The sequence below is a fragment of the Macaca fascicularis genome, chromosome 3 (assembly GCF_037993035.2).
Source record: "Macaca fascicularis isolate 582-1 chromosome 3, T2T-MFA8v1.1".
NCBI classification, from domain to species: Eukaryota; Metazoa; Chordata; class Mammalia; order Primates; family Cercopithecidae; genus Macaca; species Macaca fascicularis.
Window position 1 is genome coordinate 106,816,714 of NC_088377.1, and position 12,387 is coordinate 106,829,100.

General features: G+C 43.1%; 1 protein-coding gene and 1 non-coding gene across 6 annotated transcripts in view; one reads left to right on the plus strand and one right to left on the minus strand.

Moving 5' to 3' along the window:
- Positions 1 to 12,387, plus strand: part of IGF2BP3 (insulin like growth factor 2 mRNA binding protein 3) — a 155,487-nt gene that overhangs the window by 10,770 nt on the left and 132,330 nt on the right. The gene's annotated exons all lie outside the window — the stretch shown is intronic.
- LOC123572623 (U7 small nuclear RNA) lies at positions 10,071 to 10,135 on the minus strand. The gene has a single exon (XR_006697182.1). It is a non-coding gene; the product is annotated as a U7 small nuclear RNA (small nuclear RNA).

Genomic DNA, 12,387 nt, shown 5'->3' on the forward strand with positions numbered 1-12,387 from the left:
ACAAAGTCATTCTGTTTTCTTATTAACATAACATTGGGGAAATTGTCTGAACCTATCTTAGGTTCCAAAAGAGTGTAGACCAAGTCCAGTTCTTCTTCTTCTTTTTTTTTTTTTTTTTTGAGTCAGAGTCTTATTCTGTTGCTCAGGCTGAAGTACAATGGTACGATCTCAGCTCACTGCAACCTCCTCCTCCCAGGTCAAGTGATTCTCCTGCCTCAGCCTCCTGAGTAGCTGGGATTACAGGCGCACACTACCACACCCGGCTAATTTTTTTATTTTTAGTAAAGATGGGGTTTCACCATGTTGGCCAGGCTGGTCTCAAACTCCTGACCTTGTGATTTGCCTGCCTCGGCCTCCCACAGTGCTGGAATTACAGGCGTGAGTCTCTGCACCCAGCCCCAAGTCCAGTTCTTCTATATGGTGGACTAAATGCGTGATTTGACAAGCAGAGGTTGGAACTCTTGGCCAAAACGTTTATGGATATGAGCCAGGTTTAAAATACCTTTATCATGATTATTTTAGGACACTAGCATAAATTAAGTATTCCTTCCATTTTGTTCATAAAACTTTTGCTAAAAGAAATACAGGAAATCTTTTGGGAGGAACTAAATTCCTTCATTTTTACACTAAAAAAAAAGTGGTCCTTGGCAAAGTAGCATGCTTCCCCAATTATGAATCCTGTCTTGTGACCAAAACCATTAATCAAAAATTGGGTGATATGTTAGATCAGTTGATTTTGAGATAGGTGACTTGTTCTGAATAACTCCTTTCGAGACTTTCCTGCTGGCTATGCAAGTCTTTTGATCAATAGAGTACTACTTCCAGGATATATTTAAATATTATAAGAAAGGAAAACTTATAAAAATGAAATAGCACAATAGATGCTTTACCAAGGATTCTCCATAGAACCCTGGGAGAATCTACCTGCCCAAGGCCCTCCAGATAATCACGGGAGCCCATTACCAGGTGCTACAACTCTGCCTGACTTCATCCCTCCCATTTAAGTTGTCCACATACTCAAAGTAGCTTGCACAGGAGCCCAATCGTGTTTGCAGTGGCAAGTCAGAGCAGAGATGTCCTATTTCTTGCCTTCTCTAAGTACGGAAATCTCGTTTGGCTTTTTTGAAGGGTTGATTTATCTTCTTTCTTTAGGAAAAAGACTAGTATACAGGTAGTCTGCTCTCTGGGGCTTATTATAGAATAAAAACATTTGGATATCCTGTTTTAAGACAGAAAAATGAGACTTTTTTTGTTTCAATGTGTTTTTTAGTAGCTTCATCATAATGTAAGTGGATTGCAGAGAAGTTGAAGAGGGACCTAAGGATAGGAGGTTAGGACAGAGGGCATAGAGAGGTAGATGTCACGGCTTTGTCTCAGGAGGCTGATTGTGGTTCCTGGGGATGTGTACTTAGATTGCAAGAGGTAGAGGTATCTGGAGTGGAGTCCACGGTGTCTGTCTGTCTCAGCTTGTTATCAAGTTTGGTATGACCCTGACTTGCAGAAAAAAATGTCTTGAATGTAAGATACTGCTGAGGATCAGGAGAGTAGGAGGAGAAACTGTGCTGAAACCTCGCGATGAGGAGACTGGGTGCTTGCCATATGTGTCCTTGATAAACCAAGGGAAAAGCCAGGAGGATGTGGGATATGAGGTCTGGATCTGGGCTTGTTTTGTGGGATGTGAGGTCTAGATCCGGGCTTGATTTCCAGCTCCACTTACTAAATGTATGATGTAGTTTGAGGATGAGGAATTTGAGGTCTTGGGAGGTTAGAATGGAAGTGATGCTTCATAGGATCCTGTCGGACAATGTGTGTAAAGGATGAATACAGCGTCACCCAGTAGTCATTCTAATGGAAGCTGCTGTATTTTTCTCCTTGAGATTCAGATGGGGAAGCTGGATGGATGTAGATTAGATTTGTTGGTGATAACAGAAACATGGAAGATCTTTGTTCTCTTTTGGGATGTGGACTCAAGTAATAATCTGTGGGTGGTGTGTTTTTAATTTACAATGAGCATGTATTACCTTTTTTGTTCAGATACAACATAGATACAACAGACTGTATAAATATTAAACAGATTGATAATTTTTATATATGTGCACATTCAGGTTAATTCAAAAATACATAAAATGTAAAAAATGTTTTTCAGTCCTCACTCTCTCTAGTAGTTCCCAGGGCTTACTTACCACTGGTTGTATATTTTCTAGAAGCTCTATGCACGTGTCCACAAACATCTTTGAATATAATAATGAAATCATACTGTTTATAATTTTTGCTTTTACTAAATAATGTATCCTGAAGAATCTTCAATATAGGTACAAATAGTTCTCTTTTTTAACCAACAGATGCATTGTTCAACATAGGTGTGCAATAATTTAGCCATCCTTTTCATAGTAACTTTATTCAAGTGTACTTACGTGTATGCCATCAGACTTCTGGTTGAGAAGTTTGTACTTTTTTTTTTTTTTTTTGAGACAGTCTTGGTCTCGCCCAGGCTGGAGTGCAGTGGTGCGATCTCTGTTCACTGAAATCTCCGCCTGCTGGGTTCAAGGGATTCTTATGCTTCAGCCTCCTGAGCAGCTGGGATTACAGGTGTGTGCCACCACGCCCGGCTAGTTTTTATATTTTTTGGTAGAGATGGAGTTTTGCCATGTTGGCCAGGCTGGTCTCGAGCTGCTGACCTCAAGTGATCCTCCTGCCTTAGCCTCCCAAAGTGTTAGGATTACCTGAGTGAGCCACCATGCCCAGCCCCTGGTTGAGAATTTTTATAACATAAATTCTTAAACTAGGAATTGTTATGTCAAAATATGTGGACATTTAAATTTGAAAGCACTCTGCAAAACCTAAAACTAAATTTCGGTTTTGTTTTTTTTTCTTTTCTTTTCTTTCTTTTTTTTTTTTTTTTTTTTTTTTGAGACGAATCTTGCTTTGTGCCCTGGGCTGGAGTGCAGTGGTGTGATCTTGGCTCACTGCAACCTCTGCCTCCCGGGTTCAAGGGATTCTCCTGCCTCAGCCTCCCAAGTAACTGCACTACAGGCATGTACCACTACACCCAGCTAATTTTTTTATTTTTAGTAGAAATGGGGTTTCACCATGTTGGTTGGCCAGGATGGTCTCGATCTTTTGACCTCATGATCTGCCCGCCTTAGCCTCCCAAAGTGCTGGGGTTAAGGGCGTGATCCACTGTGCCTGGCCCCAGAACTAAATTTCTTATGTTGACATGATTAGTTGTAATTTTGACAACAAAGTGCTTCTTTCAATGAAGTGTGCAGTGAGACCATTTGATTAAGAACTGTCTCATCAAACATGGAGGACTATATAATTGTAGGAACACACTCTTCTATCATGGATGTGCTAACTCTGAGAAGTCTGCCCATTTCATTTGTGCCCCTTGTATACAAAAATTAAGTAAAAAGCTGTAAAGATGAAATTCTGATACCTTATAGCTAAGATGTCTAGGACTCATGCTCTCCCATACTTAGCACCTTAAATTTTGCATCCTACCTCAGAAACTAACTTCTTGAAGTTTCTTGCGGAGGAAACTTCAAGAAGGTCCACATTTTGAGGTGGAATTTGATTAAGAATTAGTTTCCAAAAGAAGGTGCTACTCAGCTTTTGGTCCTAGCAGGGCAGATAATGAAAGAATCTAGTTAAGAGAACCTGTGGTAATAGTGGTTAAAAAACAAAAAAGCTGGTTGAAAAGTGAGCTCTCCCCAGATGTGGTTTTTTTTTTTCCAGCTGGTTTTGCAAAAAATGGAGAAGCTCTTGCTTTTTCTTTGGAGAGTTAAGTGCAGTTGAAATTTTTAGTTTCTATATTTCTTGTGTGCTAGTTTACCTATTTTTGCATTTTTTCAGTTTCAGAAATGACTTAATTCCTTACGTAAATTTTTAGTTTAACAAGCATAGATTAAGTGCCTGTGCTCATAGTTGATTCTATGCTAGGTTTCAGGGGCTAGAAAGAAGAGTAAGACCCTGTGGGGCACAGTGGCTCACACCTCTAATCCAGCATTTTGGGAGGCTGAGGCGGGTGGATCATGAGGTCAGGAGATCAAGACCATCCTGGCTAATACAGTGAAACCCTGTCTCTACTAAAAATACAAAAAATTAGCTGGGCGTTGTGGCAGGCGCCTGTAGTCCCAGCTACTCAGGAGGTTGAGGCAGGAGAATGGCTCGAATCCGGGAGGTGGAGCTTGCAGTGAACTGAGATTGTGTCACTGCACTCCAGCCTGGGCAACAGAGGGAGCCGTCTCAAAAAAAAAAAAAAAGAGTAAGACCCTTGTCCTGCAGAAAGACATGGATGGAGTACAGTGGCTTTCACTTTGTTCTGTCTGAATTCCTGGGTGACATTCTTTTTATTTTTCAACAGTAATTGGTGGCTCACTGTGGCAGTGATCCTAAAGGTGGGTTAAAATCTCTGCAATAAAGAGAAGTTGTGAATGTTCTAAGTAGGGTATATGTGAGATGCCCCAGAAACATATGAGGCGGGGGCATTATTAGGCTTAGCCTGTTACCAATGAGGAATACATTCAGAGAGAGATGTGGAAATAGGCAGAGGCTAATAACCATGTGCACCGAAGAGGGAAGAGGCAGAAGGGACAGCAGGAGCCACGTCATGTAAGTGTGAAACATCCTGGGGTGTGTGTGGGAACTACAAGCTGTTTGAGATTAAAGAGGCTGGAGTGTGAGGCAGGTTAGTGATTGAGGCTGAGCGAAGAGGGCAGCTAGAGCAGCCTGTGTGCATGATGGAGTGACTGCATTATTCTCATTCTTGATGTGTTTGACTTTAGGAGCTAAGTTTTTTTTTTTTTTTTTTTTTTTTTTTTGAGACAGAGTCTCGCTCTGTCACCCAGACTGGAGTGCAGTGGTGCGATCTCGGCTCACTGCAAGCTCCGCCTCCCGGGTTTATGCCATTCTCCTGCCTCCCGGGTAGCTGGGACTACAGGTGCTCGCCACCTCGCCCGGCTAGTTTTTTTTTTTTTTTTTTTTTTTGTATTTTTTAGTAGAGACGGGGTTTCACCGTGTTAGCCAGAATGGTAAGTAGTTTAGTTCATGCCATTTAGCAAATGCTGATTTGGGATATCATGGAAGACTGATGCCTAGGTTAATTTTGGAAAACGCTCACCAGAGATCCCATTGAACTGTTTTTTTTTTTTTGCCTCTTCAGTACTTCATAAGCATGGGACTGGCTATGCTCCCAAAACATTTCATGGAGTTCGCACCTGTTCTTAGGGTATCCTGTGACAGGGTAATTAAGGCAAATTGTGATACAGGACTAGGAATCTTATAATAAGGTTGACTGAGCCCATGTTGTTATTATTATTTTTTTTTTTTTCGAGAGGGAGTCTCGCTCTGTCGCCCAGGCTGGAGTGCAGTGGCGCGATCTCGGCTCACTGCAAGCTCCGCCTCCCGGGTCCACGCCATTCTCCTGCCTCAGCCTCCCGAGTAGCTGGAACTACAGGCGCCCGCCACCACGCCCGGCTAATTTTTTGTATTTTTAGTAGAGACAGGGTTTCACCATTTTAGTCAGGATGGTCTGGATCTCCTGACCTCGTGATCCGCCCGCCCCGGCCTCCCAAAGTGCTGGGATTTCAGGCGTGAGCCACCGCGCTTGGCCCATGTTATTTTTTTAAGGTTAGCTGTGGCGAGACAGTCATCAGTGGTGCTGGTTAAAGCTCCTAGTATTATATGATTTTTGTTAAAGACATTCCAAGTGATGTAATGAACTTTTGGAGAAAAATGTGATAGACGCTTCTGTGTGCGCGTACCACTACCTAAACTTGGGGACAACAGTACAGCACAGTGGTAGGGGGGGCCAGTGGCATCTTGCTTTGAGCTACACAGGCCTCAGCAGGAACCTTTGCTTAGCCCTGTGATCTTGTGCAAACTGATTAAACTCTGAGATTTCTGTTTTTAAAATCTGTAAGTGAGGATAGTAAAACCTAGTGGAGAGGGTTATTGGGTATTAAATGATAATGTCTGTAAAGGACTTCTTGGATTATCTGATACTAAAGTCATATTATCTCAGTAATAAGTTTGTGTATTTACCATGTGGCAGTGGAAAACGGGGGATGGATGTGCCTGTTCCTGTATGACCCCATGGTTTATGGTTTATGTTTTGTATATACAGAGACATAGGAATGTTTCACATTTCTTTGTAAAATACGGGTTATGCACTGTGAATAAGTTAAGAATTGGTGTTTTATATCTAGGTGCATGGATCTTAGAATCCCTAAAATGTGTTTAGTTATGGGATTATCTTAAACAAGAGAGATCATGCTTAAGGGAAATAATAGACCAGGAGATGAATTCCTAATTCTAAACAGTTTAAAAATGGACGAAGGATGAGAAGTGGCAGTTCAGAAGGAGATAGCTGAAAAGTCAATCTGTGTACAAAAAGATACCCAATCTAGGCTGGGCATGGTGGTTCATGCCTGTAATCCCAGCACTTGGGGAGGCCGAGGTGGGTGAATCGCTTGAGCTCAGGAGTTTGAGACCAGCCTGGGCAACATGGTGAAACACTGTCCCTACAAAAAATACAAAAATTAGCCAGGCATGGTGGTGCGTGCCTGTAGTCCCAGCTAACTGGGGGGCTGAGGCGGGGGAATAGCTTGAGCCCAGGTTTGCACCACTGCACTCCAGGCTGGGCAATAGAGTGAGATCTTATTTCAAAAAGCAACAACAAAACAAACAAAACCCTAATCTAACTAGTTATTAGGGAAGTACCAACTATAATGACCTTTTTTTGCCTATGAGGTTGGAGAAAAAGGAATAAGATTGGCAGTATCTGGTGTTGGCAAGGTTGTGGAGGCATGGCCACTCATATAGCTAGAGAGTACATTGGCAAAGATTTCTTGGCACACTATTTGGCAGTATCTATTAGAACTTAAAATGAGAATACCTTTCAACTAAGTGTCATGGAAAACAACCCAGTCCTCATGGCTTTGTGTCATCTGTAAGCACAGTTTTAACCAGCAGTATTGTAAAAGAGCTCCATCCAAATTGCCAAGCAGGAATTGGTAAAAGTGGTCTCTAGTAGGTGGGAGTCCATAAAACACAGAATTCTTAGGTTATACTATATTACACGTCACATTTTAACAGGTATCGTACAGATAATCTGAAACTAACACTATTGTCTACTTTTCAAGCAAAAAAGATCTCTGGCTCTAATTTTACTGTTTGGGACATTTTGTAATTGCCTATCTTTGAGTTGTAGAAAGGAAATTTTTGTAAAGGAAGACAATACTAAGAGCCCTTCCTTTTTTCTTTTTGTTAAAAGTGCTTTAAGGCCAGGGTGCTTGGCTCATGCTTGTAATTCCAGCACTTTGGGAGACCATCCTGTGTAAGGCAGCAAGAACCCATGTTTACTTATTTTTGTTTGTTTGTTTGAGACAGAGTCTTGCTCTGTCACCCAGGCTGAAGTGCAGTGGCATGATCTCGGCTCACTGCAACCTTCTGCTCACTGCAACCTCCGCCTTCCGGGTAAGGGATTCTTGTGCCTCAGCCTCCTGAGTAGCTGGGATTACAGGCCGGTACCACCATACCCAGCTAATTTTTGTATTTTTAGTAGAGACAGGGTTTCACCATGTTGACCAGGCTGGTCTTGAACTCCTGACCTCAAGTAATCTGCCCGCCTCAGCCTCCTAAAATGCTGGGTATACAGGCGTGAGCCATTGCGCCCGGTGAACCCATGGTATTTTTTTTTAGATGTAGTCTAGCTCTGTCACCAGCCTGGAGTGCAGTTCCGTGATCTCAGCTCACTGCAACCTCTGCCTCTCAGGTTCAAGCGATTGTCCTGCCTCAGCCTCTGGAGTAGCTGGGACTACAGGCTTGTGCCACCATGCCTGGCTAATTTTTGTATTTTTGGTAGAGATGGGGTTTCACCATATTAACCAGGATGGTCTCAATCTCCTGACCTTGTTATCTACCCGCCTCAGCCTCTGAAAGTGCTGGGATTACAGGTGTGAGCCACTGCGCTTGCCCCTGCCCCCACTTTTTTTTTTTTTTTTTTTTTTTGAGATGAGTCTCACACTGTTGCCTGGGCTGGAGTGCAATGGCATGATCTCAGCTCACTGCAAACTCCGCCTCCTGGGTTCAAGCAGTTCTCCCGCCTCAGCCTCCTGAGTAGCTGGGATTACAGGTGCCTGCCACCACGCCCAGCTAATTTTTTGTATTTTTAATAGAGATGGAGTTTCACCATGTTGGCCAGGCTGGTCTTGAACTGCTGACATTGTGATTCACCCACCTCAGCCTCCTAAAGTGTTAGGGATTACAGGCGTGAGCCACCATGCCTGGCGGAACCCATGTTTAAAAGGAAAGAATAAGCACTTTAAAATAATGTTCAACTATTTGTAACTTTGAGGCATGTTTAATGCCTTTCTCCATAACAGCAATTTCACTTGTAGTATTCTGTTACAAAGACATACTTGGCAAAAAGACATAAGTGTTTTTTCCGTATTGTTTAGTAGTTAAAAATAGGAAATAACCTAAATGGCCATCAAAAGAAAACATACCCTGTTCTGGCCTGGTATGGTGGCTCACGCCTATAATCCCAGCACTTGGGGAGGCTGAGACAGGTGGATCACGAGATCAGAAGATGGAGACCATACTGGCTAACATGGTGAAACCCCATCTCCACTAAAAACAAAAAATTAGCTGGGTGTGGTGGTGGGCACCTGTAGTACCAGCTACTCGGGAGCAAGAGAATGGTGTGGACCCAGGAGGTGGAGTTTGCAGTGAGCCGGTATCACGCCACTGTGCTCCAACCTTGGCGACAGTGTGAGACTCCGCCTCAAAAAACAAAACCAAAAAAAAAGGAAAAAAGAAAACGTACCCTATTCTAACCATATATTCCCTTTTTTTTTTTCTTGCTCTGTCACCCAGGCTGGAGTGCAGTGGTATAATCTTGGCTCACTGCAACCTCTGCCTCCTGTGTTCAAGTGATTCTCCTGTCTTGGCCTCCTGAGTAACTGAGATTATAGGCACCTGCCACCGTACCAGGCTAATTTTTGTATTTTTAGTAGGATGGGGTTTCACCATGTTGGCCAGCCTGGTCTCGAATTCCTGACCTCAAATGATCTGCCCGCCTTGGCCTCCCAAAGTGTTATTATTACTGGCATGAGCCACTGCACCCAGCCCTAACAATATATTCTGTGGCATATTTTGTAGCAGTTATAAGGAATGATAGAGGTTTGTTTTGTTTTGTTTTGTTTTTGAGATGGAGGTTAGCTATTGTTGCTCAAGCTGGAGTTCAATGGTGCAATCTCGTCCACCTCCTGGGTTTAAGCGATTCTTCTGCCTCAGCCTCCTGGAATGATAGAGGTTTTATAATAAACCCCATTACATGTTAACATAAAATTTTCAATTAAAAAACTCTTTTTCTGAGACAGAGTCTTGCTCTGTTGCCCAGGCTGGAATGCAGTGATGCAATCTCAGCTCACTGCAGCCTCCGCCTTCTGGGTTCAAGTGATTCTCCTGCCTCAGCCTCCCGAGTAGCTGGGACTACAGGCGTGCGCCACCACACCTGACTAGTTTTTGTACCTTTAGTAGAGACCAGGTTTCACCATGTTGGCCAAACTGTTCTCAAACCCCTGACCTCAAGTGATCCGCCCACCTCAGCCTCCCAAAGTACTGAGATTAGAGGCGTGAGCCACCATGTCTGGCCCTAAAAAACTTAAGAGAACTGTTTTTCATTTTTGTAAGTTTCTTTGGCCTAAGAGGCAACTGGGAACTCGTAACTACTACTGCATTCAGTTTCTTGTCATGTATTGTTTTGATTGAAGCATATGAAGAAAATCCAGCCATATACGGATATGTAGTTAGAAAAGGAAGGAGTATAAATAATTACAGATATTCTTTGGTCCTACATCGAAATATGACAAGGGAGAGTTAAAAAAAAAGTTCCTTTTTTAATTTAAATTGAGACAGGATCTCACTATGTTGCATAGACTGGTCTTGAACTCCTGGGCTTCAAGTAAGTGATCATTGTGTCTCAGCCTCCCCGAAGTGTTGGGATTACAGGCGTGAGCCACTGCACCCAGCTACAAGTGGTAGGTTTTTTGCAGATGTGCAGGGGTGGGGGCTTACTGGTAAAGACCGGGAAACCACCTGCTGGACAGATTCTAAAAGAGCTGTAACACCAAGTTAGTGGCGTTTTTTTAAAGGCTAGTTTCATTGTGGAATCTGAAATATCAGTGAATTTTTTTTGTACTTGTTACAAAAAAAAAAAATACATTGATTCTCTTATACTTGGAAAGGATCTTTTATCCACAAGGATTGGGAGGCTGTCAAAGCTTATTGGTAATAGATAGAAGCTTTTCAAAATACTAGTTTTTACTTTAAAGCTCAAATTTAGTTATTTGGCAACAAATACTTCAGGAAAATAGTTTTACCTGAAGTGACAGACTCATTTTATTCCTTTTTGAGAAAATATCTGCCAGATACTCAAGCTTTTAAGTGACTACATTTTGCTTGTAGTTCCTTCAGGTAGAAACGGTGCATAAGTGGTTCGTCTTGCACCTCAAACAACTGCACAGTGCTTTTTGTGCAGACAGCCGGGATAGGTAGCAGAAGTGCTTTATGCATACTTCCCTTTTCTTCATATAGATCATAAAAGGATGTATACTCAAGGGTTGAGATTAGGACATTTTTAAACAGTTTGCATAATTCTTCACTGCAAATGCCAGCGAAGAATACAGTGACGGGCCGGGCACGGTGGCTCAAGCCTGTAATCCCAGCACTTTGGGAGGCCGAGATGGGCGGATCACGAGGTCAGGAGATCGAGACCATCCTGGCTAACATGGTGAAACCCCGTCTCTACTAAAAAAAATACAAAAAACTAGCCGGGCGAGGTGGCGAGCGCCTGTAGTCCCAGCTACTCGGGAGGCTGAGGCAGGAGAATGGCGTGAACCCGGGAGGCGGAGCTTGCAGTGAGCTGAGATCCGGCCACTGCACTCCAGCCTGGGCAATAGAGCGAGACTCCGTCTCAAAAAAAAAAAAAAAAAAAAAAAAAAAGAATACAGTGACTACTAGTACAGTTCAGTGCCACTGTGTTGCTTCATGCTAAGGACCAGCAGCTTTACCAATCATTGCTTTTGCTCTATCAGTGCAAATACAACACAGCAGAAAAGGCAAATAACATCTTAGTGTTATTAGGAAAATAGTCTTAACTTCTTAGACTTCCTGAAAGTGTGTCAGGGATTCCTTATACCATACTTTGAGAATGGCTGCTCCACTCTAATGTGTGGTTTGAAATTAGATCAAGTGACTGGGTGTAATGGCTCATGCCTTTAATCCCAGAACTTTGGGAGGCTGAGGTGGCCACGTCGATCACTTGAGGCCGGGAGTTTGAGACCAGTCTGGCCAATAGAGTTAAACCACCCCGCCCCCCCCTTCTCTACTAAAAATACAAAAAGTGATCCGGGTGTGGTAGTGCATGCCTGTGGTCCCAGCTACTTAGGAGGCTGAGGCATGAGAATCTCTTGAGCCTGGGAGGCGGAGGTTTGCAGTGACCCAAGATTGCACCACTGCACTCCAGCCAGGGCGACAGAGTGAGACTCTCTCAAAAAAAAAAAAAAAAAAAGGGAAAAAAAAGTATCACATATATACATACACACACACACACACACACACACACACACACACACACACACACACACACACACATATATATTCTTTTTTTTTCTTTTTTTGAGATGGAGTCTTGCTCTGTCACCCAGGCTAGAGTGCAGTGGCGTGATCTCGGCTCACTGCAAGCTCTGCCTCCTGGGTTCACACCATTTTCCTGCCTCAGCCTCCCGAGTAGTTGGGACTACAGGCACCCGCCAGCACACCCAGCTAATTTTTTGTATGTTTAGTAGAGATGGAGTTTCACTGTGTTAGCCAGGATGGTTTGGATCTCCTGACCTCGTGATCCACCTGCCTTGGCCTCCCAAAGTGCTGGGATTACAGGCGTGAACCACCGTGCCTGGTCTGTATCAGGTATTCTTGAAAATATGTATTTACATAATAACAAGAGCAAGTGAGGATTTTATGCAATTCCATGGCATATTAGCCTCAATAGGGAAGTCAATATGGGGGAAAAAAAAAAAAGATAATCGGTATAGAGAAGCAAATGAAAAAATGTCAGAAATTTTAAATAAAAAGAAGAAAAATCTAAGTGTATGAAAGATAAAATATTGCCAGGTGTGATGTCTCAGTCTTGTAATCCCAGCACTTTGGGAAACTGCAGCCCGGAGGATTGCTTGAGCCCAGGAGTTCAAGACCAGTCTGGGTGGCTGGATGCAGTGGCTCACGCCTATAATTCCAGCACTTTGGGACGCCAAAGCGGGCAGATCACTTGAGGTCAGGAGTTCAAGACCAGCCTGGCCAACATGGTAAAACCCCATCTCTACC